This window comes from Lepus europaeus, chromosome 4, assembly GCF_033115175.1.
Source record: "Lepus europaeus isolate LE1 chromosome 4, mLepTim1.pri, whole genome shotgun sequence".
In the NCBI taxonomy this organism is placed as follows: Eukaryota; Metazoa; Chordata; class Mammalia; order Lagomorpha; family Leporidae; genus Lepus; species Lepus europaeus.
In genome coordinates, this window is record NC_084830.1 from 72,064,132 (window position 1) to 72,091,990 (window position 27,859).

The following is a 27,859-nucleotide window of genomic DNA, read 5'->3' on the forward strand; positions in this document are numbered from 1 at the left end:
CTTTAATTTCCCAACCCCCCACCTCAATGCTGATGGTATTTGGAAGTGGAGCCTTTGGGAGCTGATTAGAATTAGATGAGGTCATCAGGGTGGGGCCCCCATGATGGGACTGGTTGCTCTACAGGAACAGGAAGAGACCCAGGCTAGCACGTGCACAGTTGCTGTCACATTGCCATGCCATGAGGCAGCAAGGTCCCCACTGGAAGCTGAGCAGGAGCCAACATCATGGCTTGGACTTCCCAGTTTCCAAAACTCTACGAATAACTTAATTGGGGTCCTTGGAATAGTGGGTAAAGCTACCACCTGCAATGCCAGCATCCTTTTATGGGCCCAGTTCAAGTTCGGGCTGTTCCACTTGTCATCCAGCTTGCTGCTAATGGCCTGGGAAATCAGCTGAGGAAGGCCCAAGTGCTTGGGTCCTGCACCTATGTGGGAGAACCAGAAGAAGCTCCTAGCTCCTGGCTTTGGTCTGGCACAGTCCCAGCCATTGCAGCCATTTGGGTAGTGAACCAATGGATGGAAGATATTTCTCTTTCTGCTTCTGCTTCTCCTTCTCTGTAAATATGACTTTCAAATAAATAAATAAATCTTCAAAAAGCTAAATTAATTTTCTTAATAAATTACCCAGTCTGTGCTATTATGTCCATAATGTCCACAATGGACATTAGTCCATTGCAATCTCACTGTCACAAGAATCAGAGCCTGAACTCCCAGACTAGACCAGGCATCTTCCACACAACCTTCTGGAGTACAGAAACTCTCCTGCCCAGCTCTCAGTGTCTGCAGGTAAGGCAGTTATCACATGCTTCCAGCAACATGCACACACACCATTCTGGAGATCTTACTAGTTCATAAAATATGAACATATCCACTTTATTTAGATGTTTTTGAAAGCGTGGTTAATAATCTCATTTTGAGATATAGTCCTTAAAAATGCCAAACACTGACAAGAGCAACTTAGTATCTATGACCAAATACAGCTTTCAGAGGGTAAAAGCAAATTCTCAAATAAATGCCCCTGTTAGAGGCTCAAAGCTCCATGTAACTCACAGTCAAGACCTGTTGCTTTCAACATTTACAGATTAAGTATGGTTTTTATGATCATGAAACACTTGCATGTACATAGTCTGGGATGATTAGGTAAAAATCTCACCCAGCTGAATCCATGAGGGGTAATCTCAACTGCCAAGTCCAACATAAGTAGATCAGGGAGAATAATCACCATGTCCTATCTGGCCCTATCATTGTAGACCTGCGTTGATATTACACAATAAGCAAATGAAGAATGAAAGTGCTGAAGTCCTTGAAAAATGAGCACTTTGGTAGATGATAATGATGGATAAAAGGGTAGATAATTGCATAGTGAGGACTTCCCAGGATGGTGATGAGTGACTGTGGTAGAACAATCGTCTGGAAACGGGAGCAGGGAGACAGAGGGTTTCAATAGTTACAGAGCAGCAATGTTAAACCAGTGAAGAACAAGAAATGAAAAGTTGCAATTGTGCCTTTGTGGGAAACTGGGTTGAAGTTGAAGCATGGGGTTACCATTCTTTTTTTTAACCCAGGTGTAGACAGAGGCTTCGGATTTTCCAGTTGTGAAATGAGTCTGCTGTGCACATGGACCCAACACTGGGTGATGTTATGAAACTGTGAAGATATAGCATAAGCAGATCTTGGCTCTTCCCCCCACGAGAGACTAGCTAATGAAAAGAGGGACTGCTGAAATTACTTGGCAGACTTATCATCACCAAAATCTTACTTCGCATTCAGATGGTTGAGCATGGCTTGTTTGCTAAAAAGTGCCATTGAGTTGGTGTCTAGTGGTAACTTAACATCTACTAGGTCTTAGGAGATGCCTGAGTGAAAGGTACTATATACTAAAATTATTGAATTTCTCCCTATGCTCCCAGTTGCTCACAGAAGTGAGAAACAGCTGGTCCATCTTTGGAAGGCAAAACCTTAAGTCCTTTAAGCCAACAACTTTCAGGAATTCTATTGGTTACTTGTAGAATTTATTTCTAACTTTTGTTCATAATATCCATCCGTTCTATTTATTTAATTGCATATACTTATATTATTTTCTATTTTCAGTTAAAATCTTATAGGGGAAAACTCTTTAAAAAACATGTCCTTGTCACATAAGGGAGTCATATACATAGAAGTTGATGCCATCCTAATTTATCAATATCTACAATTATTATGAAGAAGCTGTTTGAAAGGACCGGAATAGAACCAAAGTTTCATTCATTCACAAAATGATTGATTGCATATACTCTGAAGAAACGGATTCATATTTCTGAATACATGTTACTTTATATCCCTCAAAGAGAAAAATACATTTGCACTCAATATGCATTTACAGGATAATATGACACAGGTGTGGTGATGTTAGAAAAGAGAGCGCCAGCTATAAAGAAGAAAAATAAAAGCTTTCCTAGGGAAGAAACTCGGATTTCAGAATGGAGATTTGGAAACAGGAAAATGGCCAAACGTGAAAGATGTTTTTCATATTACAAAGACACTCACTCAACCAAAAATCACACAAGCAAAGGTCCTGGGAGGGCACGGTAAAAGACAAAATCAAGTTTATGACAACTGAGATGTTGATTTAAGCAACTGAGCCTTTAAGACAGGTTGAACAGGAGGCTGCTACCCAGCATGAAGGGAACATGAAAAAGACATGTGGAGGAGGCAACATAAGGTATTCTAACACTCACCCCCTGCAGAGTTTCGTGTTGCTGCTGGATTACATGACATGCTTTTGTTGTTGAAGAAGCATTCAGCATTGATATAAAATTTTAAATGTCAATCTTTATAGTGAGCATAAGTCTTTTATATGCCATCGTATTTATACACATTCTTATTACCAACATTATTGCACATTAATTTTTAAAACTGAATTCATACATTCTTAAGATCTATTCCTTTCTAATGTATTTAAGGAATCTGCATGATGGAAAAATAAATCATGCTAGCTGTTATATAAAAAAACTATCAGAATGACTTTTTGCTGACATGGCTTAGAAACTATACATATCAAAGTACCTGTTACTGCAAAACATCATGGTTGGAAATGCCAGACAGAATTTTTTTGAATTAGAAATAAATGCATACTTTTAAGCAGACCTTATGGATACTTAAAATGCAAGACAATTTGGAATCTACTTATTTTAAATACGCCTTGGCAACCAAGTGAAAAAGTCAAATAATGATGATGATGATGATGATGATGATAATTCATCTGCTAACATTTATGGAACAACTAAGTGCCAAGCATTGTGACTTTAAATAACTCATCAATTTAAAGAGATGATGTCATTCATATGGATTATTGTTTAATCACCCTAACAAACCCACCAGGTAGATGCTTTAGGATATCTGTTCTGTTAGAGTTTAGCTCAGTGAATGAGTAGTTAAGAGCATGAATCCTGAGTAGATTATGCTGATATTGGTTACACTCCTAACTAACTGCAAGACTTTTGGCAAGTTACTTCACTTCTCTGTGTTTTTATGTTACTTATGAAGAAAATCAGAAGGGGAATGAGAATTCATTACTATATTATATGTAAAATATTGAAAAGAATGATGGTACATGTTAAGTGCTCAGAAATGATAACTGTTATAATTATTCCAGTTTTGGAGATGTAAAAACAGAGAACTTCAGAAACTTGGCAAAAGCCACACAGCTAACAAATGGCAGTTCTAGGATCTGAATTCCAACAGCTGGACTCCAGCATCCCAGCTCTTAGCTAAATGCTATAATGAACATAAAATCTTCAGTAGTTTTTATAAAGAAAGAATTGGCCATTTAAAATGTTGAATTTTCTCTATGGTATATGTGTCTCAATTATTAAATTTATATCTGTATTTGTACATAGATATATAATTATTGTTCCTTTTGAAGACAGTCATTGATTTGATTCAATGACTTAAAGAACTTAATTGGGGGGGGGGGGTGGGCAACACTATGATGTAGCAGGTAAAGCCACTATGTACAACACGAGCATCCCATATGGGCACTGGTTTGAGTTCTGGCTGCCTCACTTGTGATCCAGCCCCCTGTTAATGCACCTGGGAAAGCAGTGGAAAATGGCCCAAGAACTTGAATACCTGCACCCATGTGGAAGACACACAAAAAACTCCTGGCTTCTGGCTTCAGCCTGGCCCAGCCCTGACCATTGTGGCCATTTGAGAAGTGAACCAGCAAATGGGAGACCACCCTCTCTCTCTCTCTTCTTCTCTGTATCTCTGCCTTTTCAATAAATAATAAATAAATAAATATTTTTTCATACTACTACCTCCAGCTCCAAATTTTAATTATTTTAGCTTAAAAAATGGGGACTGGCATTGTTGTGCAGCTTTCTGCTAATGTGGCTGGGAAAGCAGTGGAAGATGGCCCAAGTGCTTGGGCCTCTGCCACCCATGTAGGAGGAATGGCCTAACCCAACCTATTGTAGCCATTTTGGGAGTGAACCAGAGGATGGAAGATTCTCTCTCTCTTTTTCTGTGTATGTCTCTCTCTCTTTAACTCTGTTTTTCAAATAAGTTAGTCTTTCAAAAACTAAAAATAAATTAAAAAGTCTTTGCTTTTACTAAAATGAAATACAGCCAGGGAGACCTTTGATGGTGGGGAAAAGTGAGTCAGGGGGCTATAGAAGCTATGGGAGTGAGACCATTAGACACTACCAAGGCCACATCGAATCTTAGTCTAAAGGACAGAGGGAGTCACCAAAGGAGTGTAAGTAGCAGAGACACAGTCAGATTTGTGTTTTAGAAAGATCAGCATACCGCTGAGAAGTGGGAACAAACTGGTGGCCTGAAGACCTTCTTTAATGGACCAAAGGGTATTTCTGAAAACCGTCATGTGTACAAAACATAATCCTAGAAAAGGAAAGAGGAACGAGCCTTTCTGGGACTGTTTGAGAAGACTTCTTGTGAGGATGCTACAGAATCACTGTCTCCCCTGTACCTGCTGACATAAATCCAAGTCCTTGTCCCAGGGCACCTCTGCTCATCACTGTGCCCGCAATCTCTGATACAATCTGAAACACCTTTCTCTCCTCTCATGCTCCTCTAGGGGAACAGTGCCCCAGCCCCCAGCCCCCTTGGACTGCATTATGAAGAAGGACTCTCTGGGAGCTTGCAGGTGTGACTGGTGAGACAAGGCACAGGGCTCCAGAACAGAAAGGACTGCAAGCCAGAGCTCATGTGGCAAGGGAGGGATGGAGAATAAGGAATTATAGTGAGACAATGTCACCTTCGGCATGTACTGCCAGGCTAGTGTTAGTGTCTAGGGTGCTTAGGGGTAGCGTATCCCCTCTCCGAGTCTCTGGGATCAGCTCACCCATTTAATAGTCTACCCTGTCACCCACTGCAACGCTTATAATGTAGAGGCACAGAGGACACACCTAGCCTTCATGGTGAAGCAGAGATGGCTTTGGCACTGATCCTCTGGGGAGATTTCTGCTATTCAGTGTTCCCAGTGGATGGTGAATGATTTGGACAACATGCGAAGTCATTGTATGGAGTTCTCAAAATCACTTCTTATCTAGATCCATCCAGTGGATCCAGAGCAAGAGCCGCTGAGATTTCTGCCTGGGCTAAGGCTCCTGAGTGAAACAGGAACTGCACATCTGCTTTGCCTCCCCTCAAACTCAGTATGATTTAAAATGAAAAGCTTATCCAGTGTTTACTTGAAGGGCCAAAGTCAGATGGAAAAATTTTCAATTATAAAATTCCAAGCAAACCAGAAAATCTCAAAGCCCTGGGGAGAATCATAAAGGCTAGTACCAGCCCACAATAAAACTTGGATAAAATGGTGATGTGGTTCCTAGTTTAATTGTATGTCTGCCCATGTTTCTGTACCAAATAGTTTGAAAAAGTAGACCTTTCCTTTAAATAAAAATGAGAAGTATTTAAAAAGAAAACCCAGTGCAGACCATATTTGTATGCCATAAAGTCATGTATGCTGTATTTTGGCAGTGGAGGAACAATAAACTAATTGCAGAGTGGTGAGTTTATGGATTCATTGACTGCAGTAACATCTAAGAAGACTGCCTTTCCTTCTAAGGACAGGCATTGGCCTTCGGAATGATGTACATTCAGGTGTGTTTAAATGTATGTATTTAGGGTTCCATGAATGAGCTGTGACTTATTTTGCATTACAAATCCCATTTGCCTCCTGGAACTAATCCCTTGTTCAGTCCCATTTTCATTCTTCTATGCTAAAGTGATTTAGGGGCCAGCTAGTTCAAGGTTGTTGTTGCAATATCACAGTGTGGTTTTATTTAAGACCGGCTTTGCCTCTTACCTGTTTTATGGCTTCCCAACACATTATCTTCTAACCACAAGGAAAGTGTAGTCCTCTATGAAACTTTTCCAACTCCCCATCCCTGGATTTAACATCGCCTTCCCTGGAATCTCCATGGTACTTGGCTGTTATATCTCTTAAGACATTTCTAATTCAATATTTCATATATATATATATATATATATATATTTGTGTACTTGTTATTACCTCCTCGGTGTCCACCCACCAGGAGATGACTACAGAGATGGGGAGCCCTTAGTCATTCTTTTTAGCCCAAAAAGCAAGTACCTCTTTGTCATCAATCAATATTGATATAAGGAAATGAACAGAGAAACCAAGTAATAGCAGACAGTGTAAGTTCACTATCAAGTATGGTTTGCAGGCTGCTGGTTGTACCCTTTCCATCATGCATATGAAATGACATCTCAGAATATACAAGTGGTGTGCCAATGTGTACTTGCTGTGAATCATACCCCCAAGAACTTTCCTGCAGGCAGGCCAGAACCAAGATACAATGCCCTGAAAAAAAAGTCTTCAGTGCAAATCTGGGTAACCCAAACATGTATGGTAATGAGGTCACCAAAAAACCTGCTTCATCTGGTCCCAAAACATCTGATAGCTCACACTACTATTAAAATCATTGCCCACTATCTCTAAATTCCACAAGTAAAACCGCAGCCTGGGGAGGGAATTCACTCTTGTTAAGACAACCAATCACAGCCTGGCTTGGGGGATTCTAAGATAGCATAGGAGGTTGTCCTGTGTTGAGTTTCTAAGAAACCAAATTGGGCATTAACAATAGTTTATTTTTAAAGGGCATATATGAGAAAAATGAAAAAGTTGCTTCCAATACGTTCTGCCCATGCCTTAAGCAGAGCTGGCTCACCCAGAGGGTCATGGGAAAAAAGGAAAGGTGTTCTCTGCCACATCTGTAACTTGGTTTGGACAGCTGAGCCCCAACCATGACTACAGAGGATTACACCAAAGCCCTGCTGGCAGATTCAAGGAAATGAGTAATAATATAATAACTTATCCAGTGCTTGCTCTTGGCCAGACACCGTTCTGGACGCCTTATGTACATTACTGCTAAATCCTCGCTATATCCCGACAAGGTGAGCGTTTTCATCTCAACCACACGGAGGAGGAAACAAAGGCGCAGAGAGGTTAAGTAACTTGTCCCAAAGTCACACCACTAGCAAACATCCTAGCTGGGCTCGTACCTCTTATAGTGCATCAAATTCCTTTTATGAAATGCAGATTCTAAGTCTTGAGAAAACACGGTGCAAACTTTCATTAAAATAAAGCCCAGATAATGTAAGACTTCCTATCACTTAACATTGGGTAAGCATAGTTATTATTATAGCAGAAAAGCCCAGGAACACTCTCAGGTACAATATAGTACTTAGGAACATGCATTCTGTGTCAGGCTGTGCAGAAATCATAGCACCATGGTTTATTAGCTGTGTAACAGAAGAAAATCATGGCACTTCTCCATGCCTCAAACTGCAGCATTACTTGTCATTCTAAGTACTCAACGACACAATCCATATAAAGCAGCAGCTTGCTTTTTGGTGCAAAGTATTTCATTATTTTGCTATTATTCCTCCATGCACCCACCCAAATTCACACCTCACCATTTCCCCTGGAACTCAGGCTACCTGATATGGTGAACAAGTTCCTCCAGGATGCACTCCCCACTTTAGCAGCAACACTCATTATTCTGCAACTGCACTTAAAACTGCCAGAACAACTTCCCATCTTTCCTCGCACCGTACCAGCCCAAAACCAGCAAATTCCTCATGAGAAGGAACCTAAATAGCATGTCCTTTCCGAGGTGGCTCTGCTGTCCACCTCTGCACTCCCACTTGCCTCTGAACCTCCAGCCCGGCTGTGTATCACAACCCCCAACACATTTCACTGAGAACAGGGACCAGTTCTTCATCTGTGTTTATCCAGCACTGAGCCTAGAAATGAGTCCTTCCAAGCCTAAAATCAGTGCTTGATGATTGCAGGAGGGTGAATCCCATAATACAGACATTAGCAACTTGTGGTTTCACACCTTGGATCTTCAATACATCCAAGAATGCAGGAAACAGCACACTGGGGACATTTAATAGTTCATTCCTCCTCGTCAACATATGATGGTCCTTTAGGTACATGCAGGGGTGCCACGGACAAGCCATTGTGGTTTGGTTTGTCAAGGACTACTCTTACTCGAATGATTATTTGGACCATTGATGAGTGCTTGTTCAGGTTGCTCCAGCTCATTCCCAACAAGAAGCTGGCTACAGTAATTCTAAATGTTTACTTTGCCATGAGGCTTTTGAGTAGGTCATATTGTGTTCTCTGCCTGAAGTGGTGAGACTAATACCAGGACATCCTATTTAAGATTTTGAATACTACAACCTACCTTTCCCATTTCTGCTTTTAAGTCAATCAGCACAATAGAAAACTGGATCCAAATGGCCATCAGGAGTACTGGGGAGTTTAGAGAGTTTGGGGGAGAGGATGCTACCTGTATTTTAAACAGTGAAAAGTTCTGATTCTCAGAAGGCAGAGATCTATATTTTCAGTGTTCTCAGATTTGGCAAAATAGACATTACAGTTAAGAGAGACATGGAGAATAAAGGCGAGAAGTTAGGCAAGGTGGCCACATGAGGGAGGCAATAATTGCTCTGAATGTTAAATAAAAAATATTGAATCAATAACATAATTTGCAGAGAGACCTCCTTCAACTCCAGTTACTTTGTTGTATATTAAACTTTTATGATAGCTATAAAATGAGTCAGGCTCTTTGATCACCACATCAAGGCTGTTGTCACTGGATCCTCTTGAATGAACAACACACACCCCATGGTGTCCTCTGTGAAAAGCAATGCTATAGCAAACTACCTTGATATTGGTCAATCTGCACTATAGTTTTAATCCCACAGATTTCCTAGGTTGGTGAGACACTGCGGATGGAGAGTTTACTTTATTGGTTCTTTTATCATCTCTCAGTATCAAGCAGTGTCCCAGGAAGGGACCAGGTGTTTAATACATATGTGGAGTTGACCTCCAGGTGATGGACAACCAGAGATCAGTCTCCAAAACACCACCCAACTATCAGCCAATTCTTACAAGCAGAAGCCCTTACTTCCTAACATTTCAAGTTATGATGACTGAAGGCATTGATTCCTTACAGATATTCTCACTGCTATGCATACTCAAATTTAACTACCACTCACCCACTCATCTCTACTAATACTCTATGGCATTAGTCCCAAGAAGTTTCACTTAGTAACTCCACACTTTCGGAGCCATGTCCTTAACATGTACCAATTATAAGCCTATCGTCAGCCTTTTCCATGAAGATATAAGAGCATTCTTCATTATGTCACTGTGTCAGCAACACTGCCACACTTGAATGTATATAAGTAACAATACATTTGTACATAAGCAAAGAAAGAGTACCTAGGTTAAATAGGCAGGCTGATCAAGTAACAAATTAATTTATTTCACAGGCTCAACACCACCAGATGTCCCTAAATATGGTGATGAAGAGATATCCACAACTAAAGCAAACACACAAGGATGTTCAAGCTGTTCACAAACCATCCATTCATGGGAATCATCTGTCCACAAGGCATGCTGTTCAGAGAAATCAGATCATCCTTCTAGACAGCAGTCATCATGCTGTCCAGGCTGTACATCTAGTGGGTGGCCACATGAACACTTTGGCTGGAAGCCATGTCTGGATGTAAAATTAGCTGATATTGGAAGAATCACAGGGTGTTTAGCATATCCCCGGATATTAGGTAAAAGAGGCAAAAACACCTACTGCTCTTTCAGACTAAAACAAGGAATGGGACTCTGTTTAAGAAGCCCTATTTTTTTTTTTTTTTGTTTAGGTTCTTAAGATTTTTTTTAAAGTTTGTTTTTATTTATTTAAAAGGCAGAGCAATAGTATGCTGGTTTACTCCCCAAAGGCTCATCAATAGCCAGGGCTGGGTCATGCCAAAGCCAGGAGTCAAAAAATCCTTCTAGGTCTACCATATGGGTGGCAGGGATCCAAGTACTTGAGACATTACCTGCCACCTCCCAGTGTGTGCATCAGCAGGATACTGGACTTTAAACAGAGGCAGGGGCCAGTTCTGTGGAATAGCTGGTTAGGCCATCTACGGTGCCAGTATCCCATATGGGTGCTGTTTTGTGTCCTAGCTGCTCCACTTCCAATCCAGCTCCCCGCTAATTGTCTGGGAAAGCAGCAGAAGATGGCCTGAGTGTTTGGGCCACTGAACCCATGTGGGAGGCCCAGAAGCAGCTCCTGGTTCCTGGCTTTGGATTGACCTAGCTCAGGTCATTGCAGCCATTTGGGGAGTGAACCAGAGGATGGAAGCTCTCCCTCTCTCTCTCTGTAACTCCGCCTTTCAAATAAATAAATAAATAAATATTTTTAAATTTTTAAAAAGGAAAAAGAAAACAGAGGCAGGACTCCTTGCTAGGCACTCCAACATGTGACATCCCAAGCTGTGGCTTAACCATTTGCACCACAGTGCCTGCCCTAAAAAGCCCTGTATGTTACATAGGACTCTATGCCATAGAGACCATCTTGTTAATTCTATGAGACATTTCTTCAAAATGGTTTAAAGGATCCTAAAAAATATTATCATATCACTCGAAGATTCATCACTTTGTTTTTTGTTGGAGATGCCTTGAAGGAACACTAGGTCTAATTTCCAAATCCAATTTCTCATTCCTTCTAAATCTCAAAAATCCTTTGTAGGACTTCACAAATCAGTTTGCAGTGGATTTTGAGAACTAAAATATAAACCCCAGAATGGCAAGAACTGTCATATCCGAAAGGCTCACATCTGCCAAGTGCCTGTCAGTAAAGATGCTGAAAGACATTAGATAAATGTTTCCTGACTACTTGGCATGCACAGGGAACCCTGTTGGGTACAGGTTAGGCAAGTAGAAAGAACTGGAAACTGGCAGAGCCAGACTTGTTGAGTCAGTTAATAGTAACATAGACATTGCTTAAAGAGCTGAAAAATAAGACCAAGAAGATCTAATTCTTGAGGCCCCTCCTCCCTTATCCCTCTACCTAGCCACAATTACAATTTTGCCCCCAACAGAGTTGTGCCAATTCAGTGGCAGTCACAGGAATGGCAGAGTAGTTGGCAAGGCATGTGATGTCACATGTCAATGAACTTCAGTGACATTGCTCCTAGTTTCCTAAATGAGTATCTGGCCAACAAAACAATTTCTTCACTGAGATATTAGCTTTTTAGGTGTACCTCTCAAAGACTCATCACAGCTCAAAAGCAACTGGGGAAGCTCAATTGCCTATGTGAGGCCTACTTGTCACTCAAGTACAAAAGACATCTTCACAGAGACTGAACTTGGTTGGGTAAAAGCTGGCTAAAAGTAAAGGAGGATAGCTCTGCTTGTCCAGGCTATGGTACAATACTCTCAGTGATCTTTCATCTTCTGACTCCTATGCAAGTATGGTTTGGGGGCTATCTGCAGTGGTGTGTGTTAAAAAAAAATTCAGGTCCCATTCCAGATCTATAGAATGAGACTCTCTTTGGAAGAACCCAGAAATCTATTTTCCACAATGCTCTCATTTTTACAAACACTTACGCTTGAATATCAGTGGTTTCTGCTGATTTCATATGAGATTAGCTCAGAGAAGTCTCTCTAGCAATAAGGGACTATGTTACAGCCACAGATGGAGGTCTGTTCATCCTTGTTTGTGTGACTTTGGGCTAAGAAACTTGATTCCTTGCAGAAGCCTAGAAGGAGGTAGGAAGCCGGAGGTATTTCAGGAAAGGGAGGAGACAAAGATTTTACCTAGCAATTAAACTGAAAAGAAGCATGAGCCAGTATAAAAAAAAAAGTTAGTTCATATTATTTACATTATATATAGAGATGGAAGATAGATGATAGATGGATAGAGTCAATATATATATATGTATATATACATGATATATACATATGTATATATATATATATATAGTCAATAATTGCCAAGTAAAATGTACTTTCCACATAAATCAGTAATATATTTACTAGGAATTAACCCCAAAGATATACTCCTGCCAATGCATGCCAATATTTTGTGTATTGCTAAAATAAAGAAGCTCCACAAAGAAACTCTTAGTTGTATTTGTTTGACTTAATTGCTCTCAATTTTTTAATAAAGCTAGAATTCTCATACAAATAATGTAGTATCACTAGTGAGGGTTCATGGATAAGGGAACTGGTATTTATTGAGTTCCAAGTACATACTGTGAGTCAGGTATTGAGCTAAGGGCTATTCAGCAACCCTACAAATTGGATATGAATGTTCCCATTTTTTCAGACAAACAAACTAAGGCTTAAAGTAGATATAACTGGTCCAAGATCATGGCTGAGAAAGGCATGAAACTGAGAAACTCCAAGGACTCTTTCTTAATTCCAGTTTTCTCTTTGACCATGCCAGCAAGAGAAGGAACATCTGCAAATATTCATGCTATCTAGAAACATCAGCTTGGCAGTGTTTGAATCAACCTACCTAGCTTTAATATGATATTTTTAAAATCAAGAAACAAGAGGAACCATTATATTGACAAGTTATGGTGGGAGGAGTCAGTTGCATGAGAAATCAGTTTCAGTATGTTAAGCCAATTTTAATGACCTAAAAGTGTGGAAAAACATTCTTGATGATTTTCTAGCCCTTTTAGCTGCCTTCCTCTTGGCATATGAAACTTCCATCACCCCTGTCTTGCAGTAGTGGAAGAATTATTTTCATAAAGATTTCTTCCTAACAGCTCTGTTCAGTTCTTGAGTAAATAGGAATAATTCCACTACTGCTTTAAGAGTTAGCCCATGTATGTATAATAAGGGGTGCGGGGGAGGGAGTGTAGAAATGTGGGGCTGAGCTCAACTTCACAGCCTGAGGTTACAAGGCTCCCCGCCAAGTTCTTCCCTCTATCAAATCATTCAGCAGGCTTAACCACTCTGCCTCTACCCCAAGGAAAATGCTAACATGATTTAAGTGCAGTTAAGGATTCCAGTAGGCACTTACTAAATGTGGCATAATGCTTTCCATGCATAGGGAATAGGAAATCATTTTGCTAATTTATGCCTCACTCCTAACAGTTGCATTTCAGAGCTCAATCAATTCCTCATCAAAGCTGGAGCAACTTAATGAACTTTAAATTTATTTGATATAAAAGATGTAATTATGGGAAATACAAAAACTCATAGATACAGGAGCCTTAAAAAAGCTTACATGGGCAAAGTATGTCAAAAACAGCATATGATTTCCTTTTTAAAATCATTTTAACATTTGACTCAGAACCTCTTTGACTTCATTACTTAAAAATACTTTTCAGTGGTATGAGATGAAGATGGGTGGTTAAGCTGATAACTTCAAGATATAGGCGAAATATACTATGCAAAAGACTGGAAAGAAAGACTCCTAGGGAAGGGAACCATGTGAAAGAGCATAGGACCAGCAACAGAAAGTGTTTCTGGCCAGACCTGTGGCAATGCCAGCAGTGTGATTACAACCCTGCTTGTAGTTTATTTGTGATCTCTTGCCAAGTCAGATAATTGAGCAGCAATAAGAATAAAGGAGTGACTTGCCTTACAGTTGATGTGGCAGGAAAATCACATTACAGAACTTTTTGCAGGCAATGGGAGAGTAAAGACAAGAGCCCAAGCTTCACCATAAAAAGGTAGTGCCATTTATAATGACAAACTAGCCAAGAGAACTAAGAAGCTAGGAACACAGACTTGAAATGAAGACACCTAGAACTAAAGAGCCAGGTAAGAGTTAAAATGCATTAATGTAGAAATCCATAGGCAAATCTTTCCATTCCAAAGAGAAACTTAGGAGTAGCTGAGGATAGCTTAGCAACTTCTGACTACAAGTTGGTCTCGTAGCCGATGAAAGGCTGGTGATGTGAGTTTCCACATGGGGATGTAGGTGGGGCTGGGGAACAGGGAGATGTGAGCCATTTGACTGCCTCTTTGAGAGGATGGTGTAAACCATCCCATAAGCTAAAGAGTAAACCATATGTGTTGTTTTAAGTAGGTGTTTACTGCTCCAGGTTGTTAGATGGGGCATTTTACCAGTAGACATGGGTTTAAATGTAAATGGCCCTAGTGATAGAAAATGTTTCAAAAATAGCTATGACAGACAACACTGAGGAGTGTACTGTTAGACGGCCCAACCCCATAGGATCATCTTCTGCAGTGGGATGGACACAAGAAAGGACAAAGACACAAGGTCTTGTGGGGGATTTATGGAGCTGATTCTATTCTATAAAGTGTTTCTCTAAATGAGAGAATAATAAACTCTGTATGATACATAAGGAGAGTGCAGAGCTGCCAATATCTCTCCAACAGTCCATCCATTGTCTCCTTCTTGCAATGTACTCAGTTTCCAAAAATACATAAACAACAACAACAACAAAAAAAAACCACTGCATTTTCCAGCCTTCTTTACACCCAGGGATGGTTATAAGCAATATTTCAGGCAACAACATAAGAGAGCACTTCAAAAAGCTAGTGGGAAAATGAAATTGCAAGTTAAGCTTATTTCCATGCAAAAACATAAAATCCGTGCATAATTTTAAAATAATATGTATTTTCATGAACTTCTCAAAGGCTCTATATATATGGATTTTGATTTTTGATCACCAAAATAAACTTAATGTTTTCATTCCATTTTCCATTACCTTTTTGATGTACTCTTGTATAAGCTTGACAGAGTTTCAAGAACTCTTTAAAGAACATTGTTGCAACCAGGGCATGCTCTTTTTGACCTTTTTCTTGTGCCCCTTTCCCTATGGTTTTGTCATAGGCTGACTTGGGCTTCAGATGCCATGTTGGAAGTATGAGGACAGGAGATGCATCCTAAGAATTGGCAGAAGCTCAAGCCCTCCATTTCTCAAGAAGCTGCCATCCCAGTCTTGGAATACTTATTTTCATTCTGTATTTGCAGGAGATAAAAATGACCCTGATTGATTTAAGTAGTAGGGCTTTTCAGTGGTGGAAAAGGTGGGGTAGAAGGCCTCTGTTACTCACAGCAATGTAATTCCTCACTTGGACAGAATGAAAGGTGCATATTTGACATTTCCTGTACTACTCTACTGCTAGAGAATCATTCCTTTGGCTTAACAAAGCTCAAATGTTCAAAATGTAAAATTTCCTGGCAGGATCACATTTAAGTATCCAGAAGTAAGTATTACCTGATCCTTTTTCTCCCAAAGCTAACCATTCATCCAAGGAAGGAATGAGAATGTTAATTTAAAGGGAACTCTGTGAGCTCATTCCCTGGTGAAGCCTGGAAGAGCTGAGATACAATGCTCAGGGAAGGCACGCGATTTGCCACCACTCGGAAATGTCTTCTAATCCTTATGATTACCACTCAAAAAATAATAATGCACCCAATGTTTCAGGAAAATTAACTACTTAAGAATTTAGGGCTGGTGTTGTGGCACAGCAGGTTAAGCTGCCACTTGAGACCTCCTCAACCCATATTGGAATACCAGTTTGTGTCTTGCCTACTCCACTTCCGATCCAGCTTCCTGCTGAAGCACCTGGTATTCAGCAGATGATGGATCAGCTTGGGCTCCTGCTGTCCATGTGGGACTGTGGTTATCCATGTGGGTTCCTGATATCCTTGTGGAGCTCATGGATATCCATGTGGAACCATGCTGTCTGTGTGAGACCCAGTTGGAGTTTCTGGCTCCTGGCTTCAGCTTGGCCCAGTCCGGGCAGATGCAGGCATTTGGGGCATATACCAGCAAATGGAAGATCCTCCCCCATCATTCCGCCTTTCAAATAAATAAGTAATTCTTTAAAAATATTGTAAAAGAACCTAATTCAATGCTCTACACTGTGGACAGAGGAAAAGACAAATGGACAAAATTCTTGTTGAGACTTGAGGAATATTTTAAAGCTTTAAGAATTTCCATTAAGAGGTTACATAAAACAATAGGAGATAACAAAAAGGAAAATAAAATTGACTTTAAAGTGATTAAATGGCTTCTTTTTTATTCTCCCATTTTGAAAACCATATATTTTGGAAATAAGAAAGGAAGATGGAGGCAGCCCCAAATCACCTTCCAAGGTATCTTATAGAATCTCTGGGTTCAAAACACAAATAAAATTACTCTCCCCTGATTGAATCTGTTCTATCAGAGTTACTATAAGCACTAACAGATGGACTTACGAAGACCTTCCAGTGTAAGAAAAACTAAGAAGAGAGAAAGAATCATTGGTACAAGAGAAATACACCCTTACTGCCTCACTTCTATTCTCCTGTTCTCACCTCACCTGCTTTTAAAAGCATGTTATTGATATGGACGACAAAAAGCTAATTCAACTCTTTAATGGCAATGGTGGCAAGGTATGACATTTCTTTTGTCAGGAATGGTTTATGCTTGAACATCAGCATGATGACAAAGTAGAAAGTCCTAGATCCTCTCTTCCTCCACAAACATTCATTCAGCAAAAATTCACAAATTCCCTTTGTAAGAAATACAGAAACTAATTGAAGGCTCCTGAACCCTGAGCAAATGTAAAAGCAGATTCACTATAGATGGTAGAAAGATTCAGGAGACCATCTCACCAGAATTCCTACCCTTGTCATAGCATCATACTATCAGAAGACCCCTAGCCCTCAGATTCTCCCAGTGAATTAAAGAAACTAGTTCATAAATCTAGTGCACCAACTTTTCCAAGGTGGCTTCCCAGAGGACTGACAACTGTCTAGCCTATTGGAGCTAATGAACTCCAATACAATCACCTAGGGGAGAAGAAGGAAAAGTGTCGATCCATTCATCCAGCACCCAAACTTCCCTAGGATGGCCTAAAAAACCAGCATCAATCTTACCAATCTTGGAATTATGACATATCTGGCATAATCTAACTGCCTGTAAGTTCTAGAGATCTACCACCTACTGCTCAAGACATAGCAAGCAAGTGAAAAAAAAAAAAAAAAACAGCTTTTTGGTTGTCTTCTGGAGAGGGAATATAGTCAATGCTCCAACATCTCCAGGACTTCCCAAAGATTGTCATCTGACTATCTCATCCTGGAGCTTTGACAGGTATGGAAGAGTATAACAGCATGGGGGAGAATGGAGACACTGCTTTGGACAGCAGGACACCATTAACTCCATCCCTCACCCCCTACTCAGCAGAGTGAATGGACTTCAGCTGTCTGTTTCTCCCTACAGAAAGAAAGCTTTGGTAAATGTCCCCAAAATGTTGAGTTACACTGATTGGTAATGGTCTTTTCCTGCACAAGATGAGTTCATGAAGATTGGGAGAGGTGCTTACTTCATCTACTCCATAGATAACAATATAAAGTGTCCAGGAAAATGAAGAACCAGATAAAGATATTCCAAACAAACAAATCTCCAGAAATTGACTCCAATGAAATTGTTACATGATTTATCTGCAGAAAATTCAAAATAACCCTTATAAAGATAAAGAGAACAATGTATGAGCAAAGTGAGCATATCAACAAGGATACAGAAAACATTAATAAAAGCACCAAACTGAAATTATGAAAGTAAAGAACGTAGTGATTGAACTTAAAAATTCTCTAGAAGTATTCAATAAGACCAAATCAAGCAGAAGAAAGCATCTTTGCACTTAAAAACAGGTCACTGGAAATAATTTAGAGCAGAAAAAATGAAAATGAATGAAAAAGAGTGAAGAAATCTTATAGGACATCAAGAGAGAACAAAGATATGCACTGAAGGAGAGTCAGAGGAGACAGGGAAAATGTTATGGCTTAAAATTTGGTTACCCAAACTCATGCAGACCATTAAAAACACCAAGCCCTATGATAATGGTTAATTGACTAATATTAATGGATGGGTTAAAGGAGAAGACTTGTTTTAATTTTGGAATCTGGGAGGTAGGCATTGTGGAATGGCTAAGCTATTAAGATACACCTTTGGAAGGTAGTTCTCACAAGGGGATTGGTTGTTTAAGCCAAGTTCTGCGTAATCTCTCTCTCTGTGTTTCCTGATTTCCCATGTGATAATCTCTCTGCCATCTTCAGTCCTCAGCATATGCCTGAACGAATGAGGCTGCCTAATCTCAGATTCTGAAACTCCAAAAATTATAAACCATTATAAACCTTCTTCCTTCCTAAGAAGATTCCCTCAGACATTTTAATTAAAGAAAAACTGACTAGTACAAAGAAGGATCAGAAAGTTTATTCAAAGAAGTGATGAATGAGAACTCCCAAATTTGAGTATAGAAATGGATAACTAGATCCAAGAAGCCCAAAGGAGACCAAATAGGTGAATCAAAGAAATGGAAAAGACACATAATAAAAAAAAATTGTCAAAAGCCAAAGAATTTTGAAATCAAAAAGAGAAAGCAGCTCATCCCATAAAAAGAATTCTAAAAATATTATCAGTGTTTTCCAGAAGAAACCTTATAGACCAGATAGGAGTGGAACGATATATTCAAAGTGCTGAAAGAAAAACAATACCAATTAAGAATACTATACCCGGCCAGCACCGTGGCTCAATAGGCTAATCCTCCACCTGCGGTGCTGGCACACTGGGTTCTAGTCCTGGTTAGGGTGCTGGATTCTGTCCCAGTTGCCCCTCTTCCAGGCCAACTCTCTGCTGTGGCCCAGGAGTGCAGTGGAGAATGGCCCAAGTTCTTGGGCCTTGCACCTGCATGGGAGACCAGGAGAAGCACCTGGCTCCTGGCTTCGGACCATCATGGTGCGCCGGCTGCAGTGCGCCGGCCACGGTGGTCATTGGAGGGTGAACCAAGGGTGAACCAATGGCAAAGGAAGACCTTTCTCTCTGTCTCTCTCTCTCTCACTGTCCACTCTGCCTGTCAAAAAAAAAAAAAAAGAATACTATACCCAACAAAGCTGTCATTCAAAAATGAAGCATAGGTGTGGTGCCCTGGCACAGCAGATTAGGCTGCCTCCTGGGACACTGGTATCCCATATGGGTGCCAGCTCCTGTCCCAGCTGATCCACTTCCAACCCAGCTCTTTGCTAATGGCCTAGGAAAAGCGTTGGAAGATGGCTCAAGCATTTGGGCCCCTGTACCCACATGGGAAACCCAGATAAAGTTTCCATCTCCTGGCTTCAGGAGCCATCCCTGGCTGTTGTGGCCATCTGGGGAGTGAACCCATAGATGGAAGATCAAGATCACAATCTCTCTCTTACTCATTAGTAAAACACCCACTCTCCCAGGATGCATCTGCTTTATCTGGGACCTAAGCAAGAATGCCATGAAAATATGGATGTGGAGCTTATATAAGTGCCATGTAATTCCTAGGTGGCTTCATGCATGGGAGGCACCATCCCTACTTCATAAAAGAGACCAACAACTGGAAGGGGTTCTCTTCTCCTCCACCCCCCCAACCTAGCTGCAGACCACAGCTGGAGGGACCACAGCACAGCCAGTTGCTCTCTCTGTTTCCCATTCTCCTTTTGGGCAAATCTTCAGTCCTATAGCCTACTCATTATAGGTATTTTTCTGTATGGGGCTGCCCACACCCATGCATATATGTATGTTCACTTTCTTTCCTTTTAAATAAATTTTATCATTCTATTCATGTTATACCTATCAGTACTTAGCATGTTTGTCTTTGTGCACAACAAAATCCTGGAGTAAAAATTTAATAGCCCCTCATCCATGTCACCAAATTTTGTAGGCTTCTGCAGAGTGAATCAGAAAATGGAGGATCTCTCCCTGCCCCCATCACTCTCTCAAATAAATAAATGCATATTTATTTATTTTCAAAAAGTTAAAAAAACAAAAATATTAAAAATAGCTATAACAAACTATGCTAAATAATAAAAATGTGAATAGATATAAATTCTGACAAGAATAACAAGTGTGGGGAAGTTAGAGTTATTGCATGGAATTGAACTTTAAATTGTTATCAGCTTAAAATAGGCCATTCTAACTACCAGATATCTTATGTAAGCCCCAAGGTAACTACACATACAAAAAATACCTAAAGAAACTACAGAGGGGGCTGGCGCTGTGGCGCAGAGGGTTAACGCCCTGGCCTGCAGTGCCAGCATCCCATATGGGCTCCAGTTCGAGTCCCAGCTGCTCCACTTCCAATCCAGCTCTCTGCTATGGCCTGGGAAAGTAGTACAAGATGGCCTGAGTCCTCGGGCCCCTGCACCCATGCGTAGAAGACCCAAAATAAGCTCCTGGCTTCGGATCAGCGCAGCTCCAGCTGTTGTGGCCAATTGGGGAGTGAATCATCGGATGAAAGGCCTCTCTCTCTCTCTCTCTCTCTGCCTCTCCCCTCTTTGCATAACTCTTTCAAATAAATAAATAGATCTTAGGAAAAAAAATGGGGCTGGCGCTGTGGCGCAGTAGGTTAATCCTCCGCCTGCGGTGCCAGCATCCCATATGGGTGCCAGTTCGAGTCCCGGCTGCTCCTCTTCCAATCCAGCTCTCTGCTACGGCCTGGGAAAGCAGTGGAAGATGGCCCAAGTCCTTGGGCCCCTGCACCCACATGAGAGACCTGGAAGAAGCTCCTGGCTCCTGGCTCTGGATCAGCGCAGCTCCAGCTGTTGCGGCCTTTTGGGGAGTAAACCAACAGAAGGAAGACCTTTCTCTCTGTTTCTTCCTCTCACTGTAACTCTACCTCTCAAATAAATAAAATCTTAAAAAAAAAAAAGAAAAAGAAACTACAGAGAAGAAAAGATAAAGGAACCAAAACTCAACACATTCTCTAAAGACAAAGCAGGAAGAAAACAGTAGAGGAAAATAACAAAAGATACAAGACAGACAGAGAATACAATGAACAAGATGGAAAGAGTAAATCCTTCCTTATCAATAATTACATATAAATTTGAACTCCCCACCAAAAGACATAGATGATTGAATGGATGAAAAAAATAAAAACTAACAACCTGCTGTTTACAAGAAATTCACTTTAGATTTAAGGATGCACATAGGCTTAAAATAAGTGGATAGGAATGATTTCCATGCAAATGCCACCCAAAGGAGAGGAGATGCAGTGAAATTGACAGCAGACAAAATAATTATTTTAAGATTTATTTATTTGAAAGGCAGAGTTACAGAGAGATGGAGGGAGAGACACACAGAGAGAAAGAGATATCCTCTATTCACTGGTTGACTCTCCAAATGGCTGCTACAGCCATGGCTGAAACCAGGAGCCAGGAGCCTCCTCTGGGTCTCCCACATGGGTGAAGGGGCCCAAGTATTTGTGCTATCTTCTGCTGCCTTCCCAGGTGCATTAGCAGAGACCTGGATTGGCAGTAGCACAGCTGGGACTCATATAGGATGCTGGCATCACGGGCAGCAGCTTAACCCGCTAAACCACAACACCAGCCCCAAAATAAATTTTAGGTTGACAGCTGTCACAAAAGATAAGGACATTATAATGGTAAAAGGACCAATCCACCAAGAAGCTATGACCATTATAAGATACTTCTATCAACAATGCACCTTAATCTATAAAGCAAACATTGACAGAACTGAAGGAAGAACTAACAATACAATAGCAGGAGAACTCAATACTCTACTTTAAATAACATAGAATATTCAGGCAGAAGATCAGTACGGAAAAAAACAACATAAATAACACCAAATACCAGATGGATCTGAAGGCATACTGATACACATTCCATTCCCACTCACATCTGTCCCTTCAGGACAGATGACATGTCCAGTCACAAGGCAAGTATCAGCAAGTTGAAGCCAATTGAAATCACACCAATTATCTTTTCAGACCTCAATGGCATAAACCTAGAAATCAATAGAAGGAAAACCAGAAACTTCACAAATTAAAAATACACTTGTTAACAACCATTTGGTTGAAGAAGAAATAAAACAGGAAATTAGAAAATACCTTGAGGCAAATGAAGTAAAAAACACAACATATTAAAACTTACGGGCTGTAGTAAAACCAGTGCTACGGGGAAGTGTACAGTGATAAACACCTGTACTGAAAAGGAAGAAGGATCTCAAATAACCTAACTTTGTACCATAAGTGGAAAAAGAAAAAGAAACTAAGCCCAAAGTTAGCAGATGAAAGCAAATAACCAATACTAAAGCAGAAATAAATGGAGTAGAAAACAGAAAAATAGAAAAAGAGCAATGAATCAAGTTGGTTTTTTGAAATAATAAACAATATTGACAAATCATTAGCTAGACCAAGAAAAAAAGATTCAAGCTGAACAAAATCAGAAATGAAATAGTAAACATTACAAATGAGTCCAAAGAAATATAAAGCATAAGAGACTACTGTGGACAATTATACACCAACAAATTGTATGATCTAGAAGAAAGGAATAAATTTCTAGAAACTTACGACCTACTAAGATTAAACCATGAATAAGCAGAAAATCTTAACAGACCCATAACTAATACAGAGATTAAATCACTAATCAAAACCCTCCCAATAAAGAAAAGCCCAGAACCAGATGGCTTTGTTGGTGAATTCTACCAAACATTTAAAGAGAAATCAATACCAGCCGTGCTCAAACAGTTCAAATAAATTGAAGAGGAGGGAAACTTCCAAACAAATTTTGAGAGGCCAGCATTACCCTGATACCAAAGCCAAATAAAGATATCACAAGCAAAGAGAACTGTAGGGCAATATTTCTGATGAATATAATGCAAAAATCCTTAAAAGGCACCAGAAAACCAAATTCAGCTTTACATTTAAATAGTCATATACCATGACTAAGTGGGATTTATCCCCAGGATGTAATTAGGAATAAAAGGAAAACACTTCAACACAATAAAGGCCAACTATTGTAATTGTTTCAGGCACCACAAACCACACTCACATGAAATGGCAAACTTAACAAATGTTGTGGGTCTTATGCTCCGCCAATTCTCTCCCTCTCATTTGGCTTCCCTAGTGCATGAAACACAACAATATTGAAATTAGGCCAGCCATTAACCTGAAAAAAGTCCTCTAAATGATCTCCTGAAAGGAACAGTCACATTTTAAGAAAAAGCCAGATAGGCCAAAATCTAGTCCTCTTGCACCAAACTGTCAGGTTGCAAATGTGAAGGAAAGTTCTTGAAGAAAACTAAAAGTTCTACCTCAGTGAACACACAGACAATAAGAAAGCAAAACAGCCTATGGCTGATATGGAGAAAGTTCCAGTGGTCTGGATAGAAGATCAAACCAGCCACAATATTCCCTTATGCCAAAGCCTAATCCAAAGCAAGGTCCTAACTCCCTTCGATTTTATGATGGCTTAGAGAGGCAAGGAAGCTGTGAAAAATCTAAAGCCAGGATACCTTAGTTCAGGGGGGTTGACAAAAGGAGTCATCTCCATAACACAAAAGCAGAAAGTGAAGCAGCAAGTGCTAATATGGAAGCTCACAGCAAGAAGCCCGAAGATCTTGTTAAGGTCATCAATGAGGTGTCTACAGTAAACCACAGAATTTATATAGAAAGAAGGTGCCCTCTCGCACATTCCTAGCTAGAGAGAAGTCAGTGCCTGGCCAAAGCTTTTTGGAAGCTTTTTGGCCAGGTGGATTCTCTTGTGAGGAGCTAATGGTTCTTTTAGGTTGAAATCAATGCTAATTAACCATTCCAAAGACCCTTAAGAATTATCTTAAATCCACTCTGTGCCCCATAAATGCAACAAAACTGGGATGACAGCACATCTGTTTACAACATGGTTTACTGAATATTTTAAGCCCATTGTTGAGAACTACTACTCGGGAAAGAAGATTCCTTTTAGAATATCAGTGCTTATGGATAGTGTGCCTAGTCACCCCAGAGCTCTGAGGGAAATGCACCATGAGATTAAAGCTGTTTATCACTGACGTCATAAATAAGAGTGTCAATTGTTAAATCAACAACAGGAGTCACTGTGCACTTACTCCCCATGTAGGACCTCTGTCCTTAATGTGTTGTACTATGCGAATTAATGGTAAAACCAGTCTTCAAACAGTACTTTATACTTTGCGTGTCTGTGTGGGTGCAAACTGTTGAAATCTTTACTTAGTAGAGAGTTGATCTTCTGTATATAAAGATAATTAAAAATGAATTTTAATGAAGAATGGGATGGGAGAGGGAGTAGGGGGTAGGATAGTTTGGGGATGGGAGGGTGGGTATGAGGGGAAGAACCACTATAATCCAAAAGTTGTACTTATGGAATTTATATTTACTAAATAAAAGCTTTCTATAAAAAATAAAATAGTTTAAAAAAGAAAAGAATTGGAGACTGAATGTGGGACTGAATTACTGCGTCCTCATGATAAAACTTTTCTTTGCTTCTTAGGGCCAGCCAAGAAAACAGCTTCTTGAGATGAACTCTGCTCCTGGTGAAGATGCTGGGAACATTGTTGAAATGACAGCAAAGAATTCAGAGCACTGTATACACTTAGCAGATAAAGCAGCTGTATCTTTGGAGAAGACTGATTCCAACTGTGAAAGAACTGCCATTGTGGGTAAAATACTTTAAATAGCATCATGTACTACAGAGGAATCTTTTATGAAAAGAAGAATCGATCAATGTGGCAAACTCCATTATTGTCTTGTTTTAAGAAATTGCCGTGGTCACCACAAGCTTTGACAACCAGCCCCCTGAGCAGGCAGCAGCCACCAACATCGAGGCCAGACCCTCCACTAGCAAACACAATAAAAGCTCAGATAATCACTACTGATGTTAGTAAAAGTATTTTTAATTAATATATGTACACTGGTTTTCTTTGAGATATGATGTTATTGAACACTCGGCAGACTACCGCAGTATATAAACATAAGCTTTATATGCACTGGGAAATCAAAGACCCTGTGTGCTTTGCTTTATTGCAATAGTTGCTTTATTGCAGTGATTTGGAACGAAACCTGCAATATTTCCGAGGTATGCTTGTAGTCAAATTCATAGAATCTGAGTAGGTGGTGGTTTCCAAGGTCTTAGGGGAAAGGGGAAGTGGGAGTTACTAGCCAACAAGCATAAAGCTTTGGTTAAGAGTCACAAATAAGCTCTAGAGATCTTCTATTGCACATACAATATGTGCAATAGAATAATATGTTGACCCATACTCAACAATCATTAGTATTGTACTCTTAAACTTCTGTTAGGAGGGCAGGCCTCAGGTTAAGTGTTTTTACCACAGTAATATAAAACCTTCTAAAAATTTTGGAAACCATCTTCATGGTCATCAGTGGCAGAAAAAATATATTGGGATAATCGTTATGGCCACTGAATTGTACAGTTCTAAAAGGTGAAACATGATAAAATTTATGTTACAAGTTTCACTGCAATAAAAGCCACATGGAAAAGAAAGGATTGTGAGTAAATGGTTTGAGTCCCCACAGCACTGATAAGGTGAATCCCACACTCCTCCACTGGCGAGTAAGTCACCTGCTCAGGTTCTGGTGGAAGGCTGAGACTTGAAAAGCAGGAAGTGGTCCCCAGAACCCTGGGTCTGTATTACTTCACCTACAGCTTTGTGTTTGGTTTTTGTTTTGAGATTTTATTTATTTATATGAGAGGTAGAGTTACAGATAGAGAGGGAGAGACAAAGGTCTTCCACCCACTGGGTCACTCCCCAGATGGCGGCAACAGTCAGAGCTGACCTGCTCCAAAGCCAGGAGCCAGGAGCTTCCCCCAGGTCTCCCATGTGGGTGCAGGGGCCCAAGCACTTGGACCATCTTCTACTGCTTTTTCCAGGCAATCAACAGGGAGCTAGGTAGGAAGAGGAGCAGCCAAGACACGAACTGGTGTCCATATGGGATGCCAGAGGAGGCTTAGCCTACTACGCCACAGCACCAGCCCCCACCTACAGCTTCTTAAACACCCTTAGCAGATTTTGAAATTATCTATCATTTATCTATCTATCATTTATCTATCTATCTACCATCTATCTATCTACATTTTATTTAAAAGGACAGGGGAAGAGAGAGAGGGACAGAAAGAGATATTTCCATCCACTGGTTCACTCCCCAAATTCCCGACACAGCCAAGACTGGGCCAAGCTGAAGCCAGGAGCCTGGAACTCAATCTGGATCTCCTACATGGGTGGCAGAGAACTAAGTACTTGCAAGATCACCTGGTGCCTCCTAGAGTGAGCAGTAGCAGGAAGCTGAAACAGAAGCAGAGTAGCCAGGATTCAGACCCAGGCACTCCAATGTGTGATGTAGGTGTCCCAGGTGGCAAATTACACATAATGCCTGTTCCAACACATAGTCTCTCTTAGGAATGAGATTTATACTTCAAAGTGTGGAAGCAAAGAATAGAAAAGGAGGACAAGTACTGTGGAAAACAGCTAGATGTGACTGTGAAAAGGGGAAACAGTGATGTGTGGGTTAAGAGGAGGGTGATCTTGCAAGCAAGTCTAGCACAGACCCTGGGCTGCCAGCCCTGAGTTTCACTGCCAGACCTACAGTGAGCTATGAGAGAAGGGCTCAGGGGCACTCTGTCCACCCACCCAGCTCCCAGGAACTCAGTCACAAGTGTCCTGAGAAAGTGCCTCCCAAGAAGCTGAGAAAGCAAACAGCACCAGGCTCCAGAATCTCTAGAGAAGGCTCCTTGGGGAATTGAAGCATCTGGTGTTTTTATTCTAAATCTAAGCTTTTGCTACAGACTTTGTGAGTTTGATGAAAAAAAAAAAGAATTAAGACTTTGTAAGATTAAGAAACAGGGCTGGCATTGTGGTGCAGTGGGTTAAGCTGCTGCTAGCTATTCAGGCATCCCATATTGGATTACCAGTCAGAGGGCTGACTACCTGTTTCCTATCCAGCCCCTTGCTAAGGAACCTGGGAAGGCAGTGGAAGATGGTCCAATCATGTAGACCCCTGCCACCCATATGGAAGACCCAGACGGAGTTCCAGGCTCCCAATTTCAGCTTGGCCCAACCTCAGCTGTTGTAGCCATTTGGGGAGCGAACCAGGAGATGAAAGATCTCAATCTCTCAATCTCTCTCTCTCTCTCTTTGCCTTTCAAATAAATTGCAAATATTTTTAAAAGATTGAGAAACAAAAAGTGTCTGTGTTAAAAATTTATTCATTCACTTATTCATTCACTTACTGCTATTGTGTACCTAGGAGGTGGGGCTGGAGGAATGAGAGGGTCCTAATGGTGCTTCCATGGGGAAAGAGTAAGGTTATCCTGCTTCAGAAGACTTAGAAACTTTTATCACACTGTGCTGAGAATGGGCCCTGCTCCAAACCCAGCAAAACTAGCCTCTGGAGCCGAGGCAAGGCAAGAGTCACAGAAATGAGATGAGGAGCCTCAGACCAGCCAGGTCCCACCTCAAGAGAGCATCCCAGGTGAGCAAGGAGGACAGGACTCTCCCTCTGGGCCCTGGCAAGGGTGGAACAGGATTGAGAGGTCAGCCACTCTGCTGTGGGGATTCAGAACGGAAGGTGGGGACAGCGACAGTGACAGTGACAGTGGTGGCCATCACCTGTAGGCAGCAGGGAAAGTTAGGAAAGAGAGTGTTGGCTACACAATATATGTACTTTTTTTTTTTTTTCAATTATTTGCTGATTTCTGCACTAGAGGGTTTTTCTTTTCACACGACTTTTCCCTATTTATGGTCAAATTTTCCATCAGATTCC

At 40.7% G+C, this 27,859-nt stretch overlaps 1 pseudogene; it reads left to right on the forward strand.

Moving 5' to 3' along the window:
* Positions 1-657: 657 nt before the first annotated feature.
* Positions 658-24,957, forward strand: LOC133758700 (tigger transposable element-derived protein 1-like; annotated as a pseudogene).
* Positions 24,958-27,859: the final 2,902 nt, after the last annotated feature.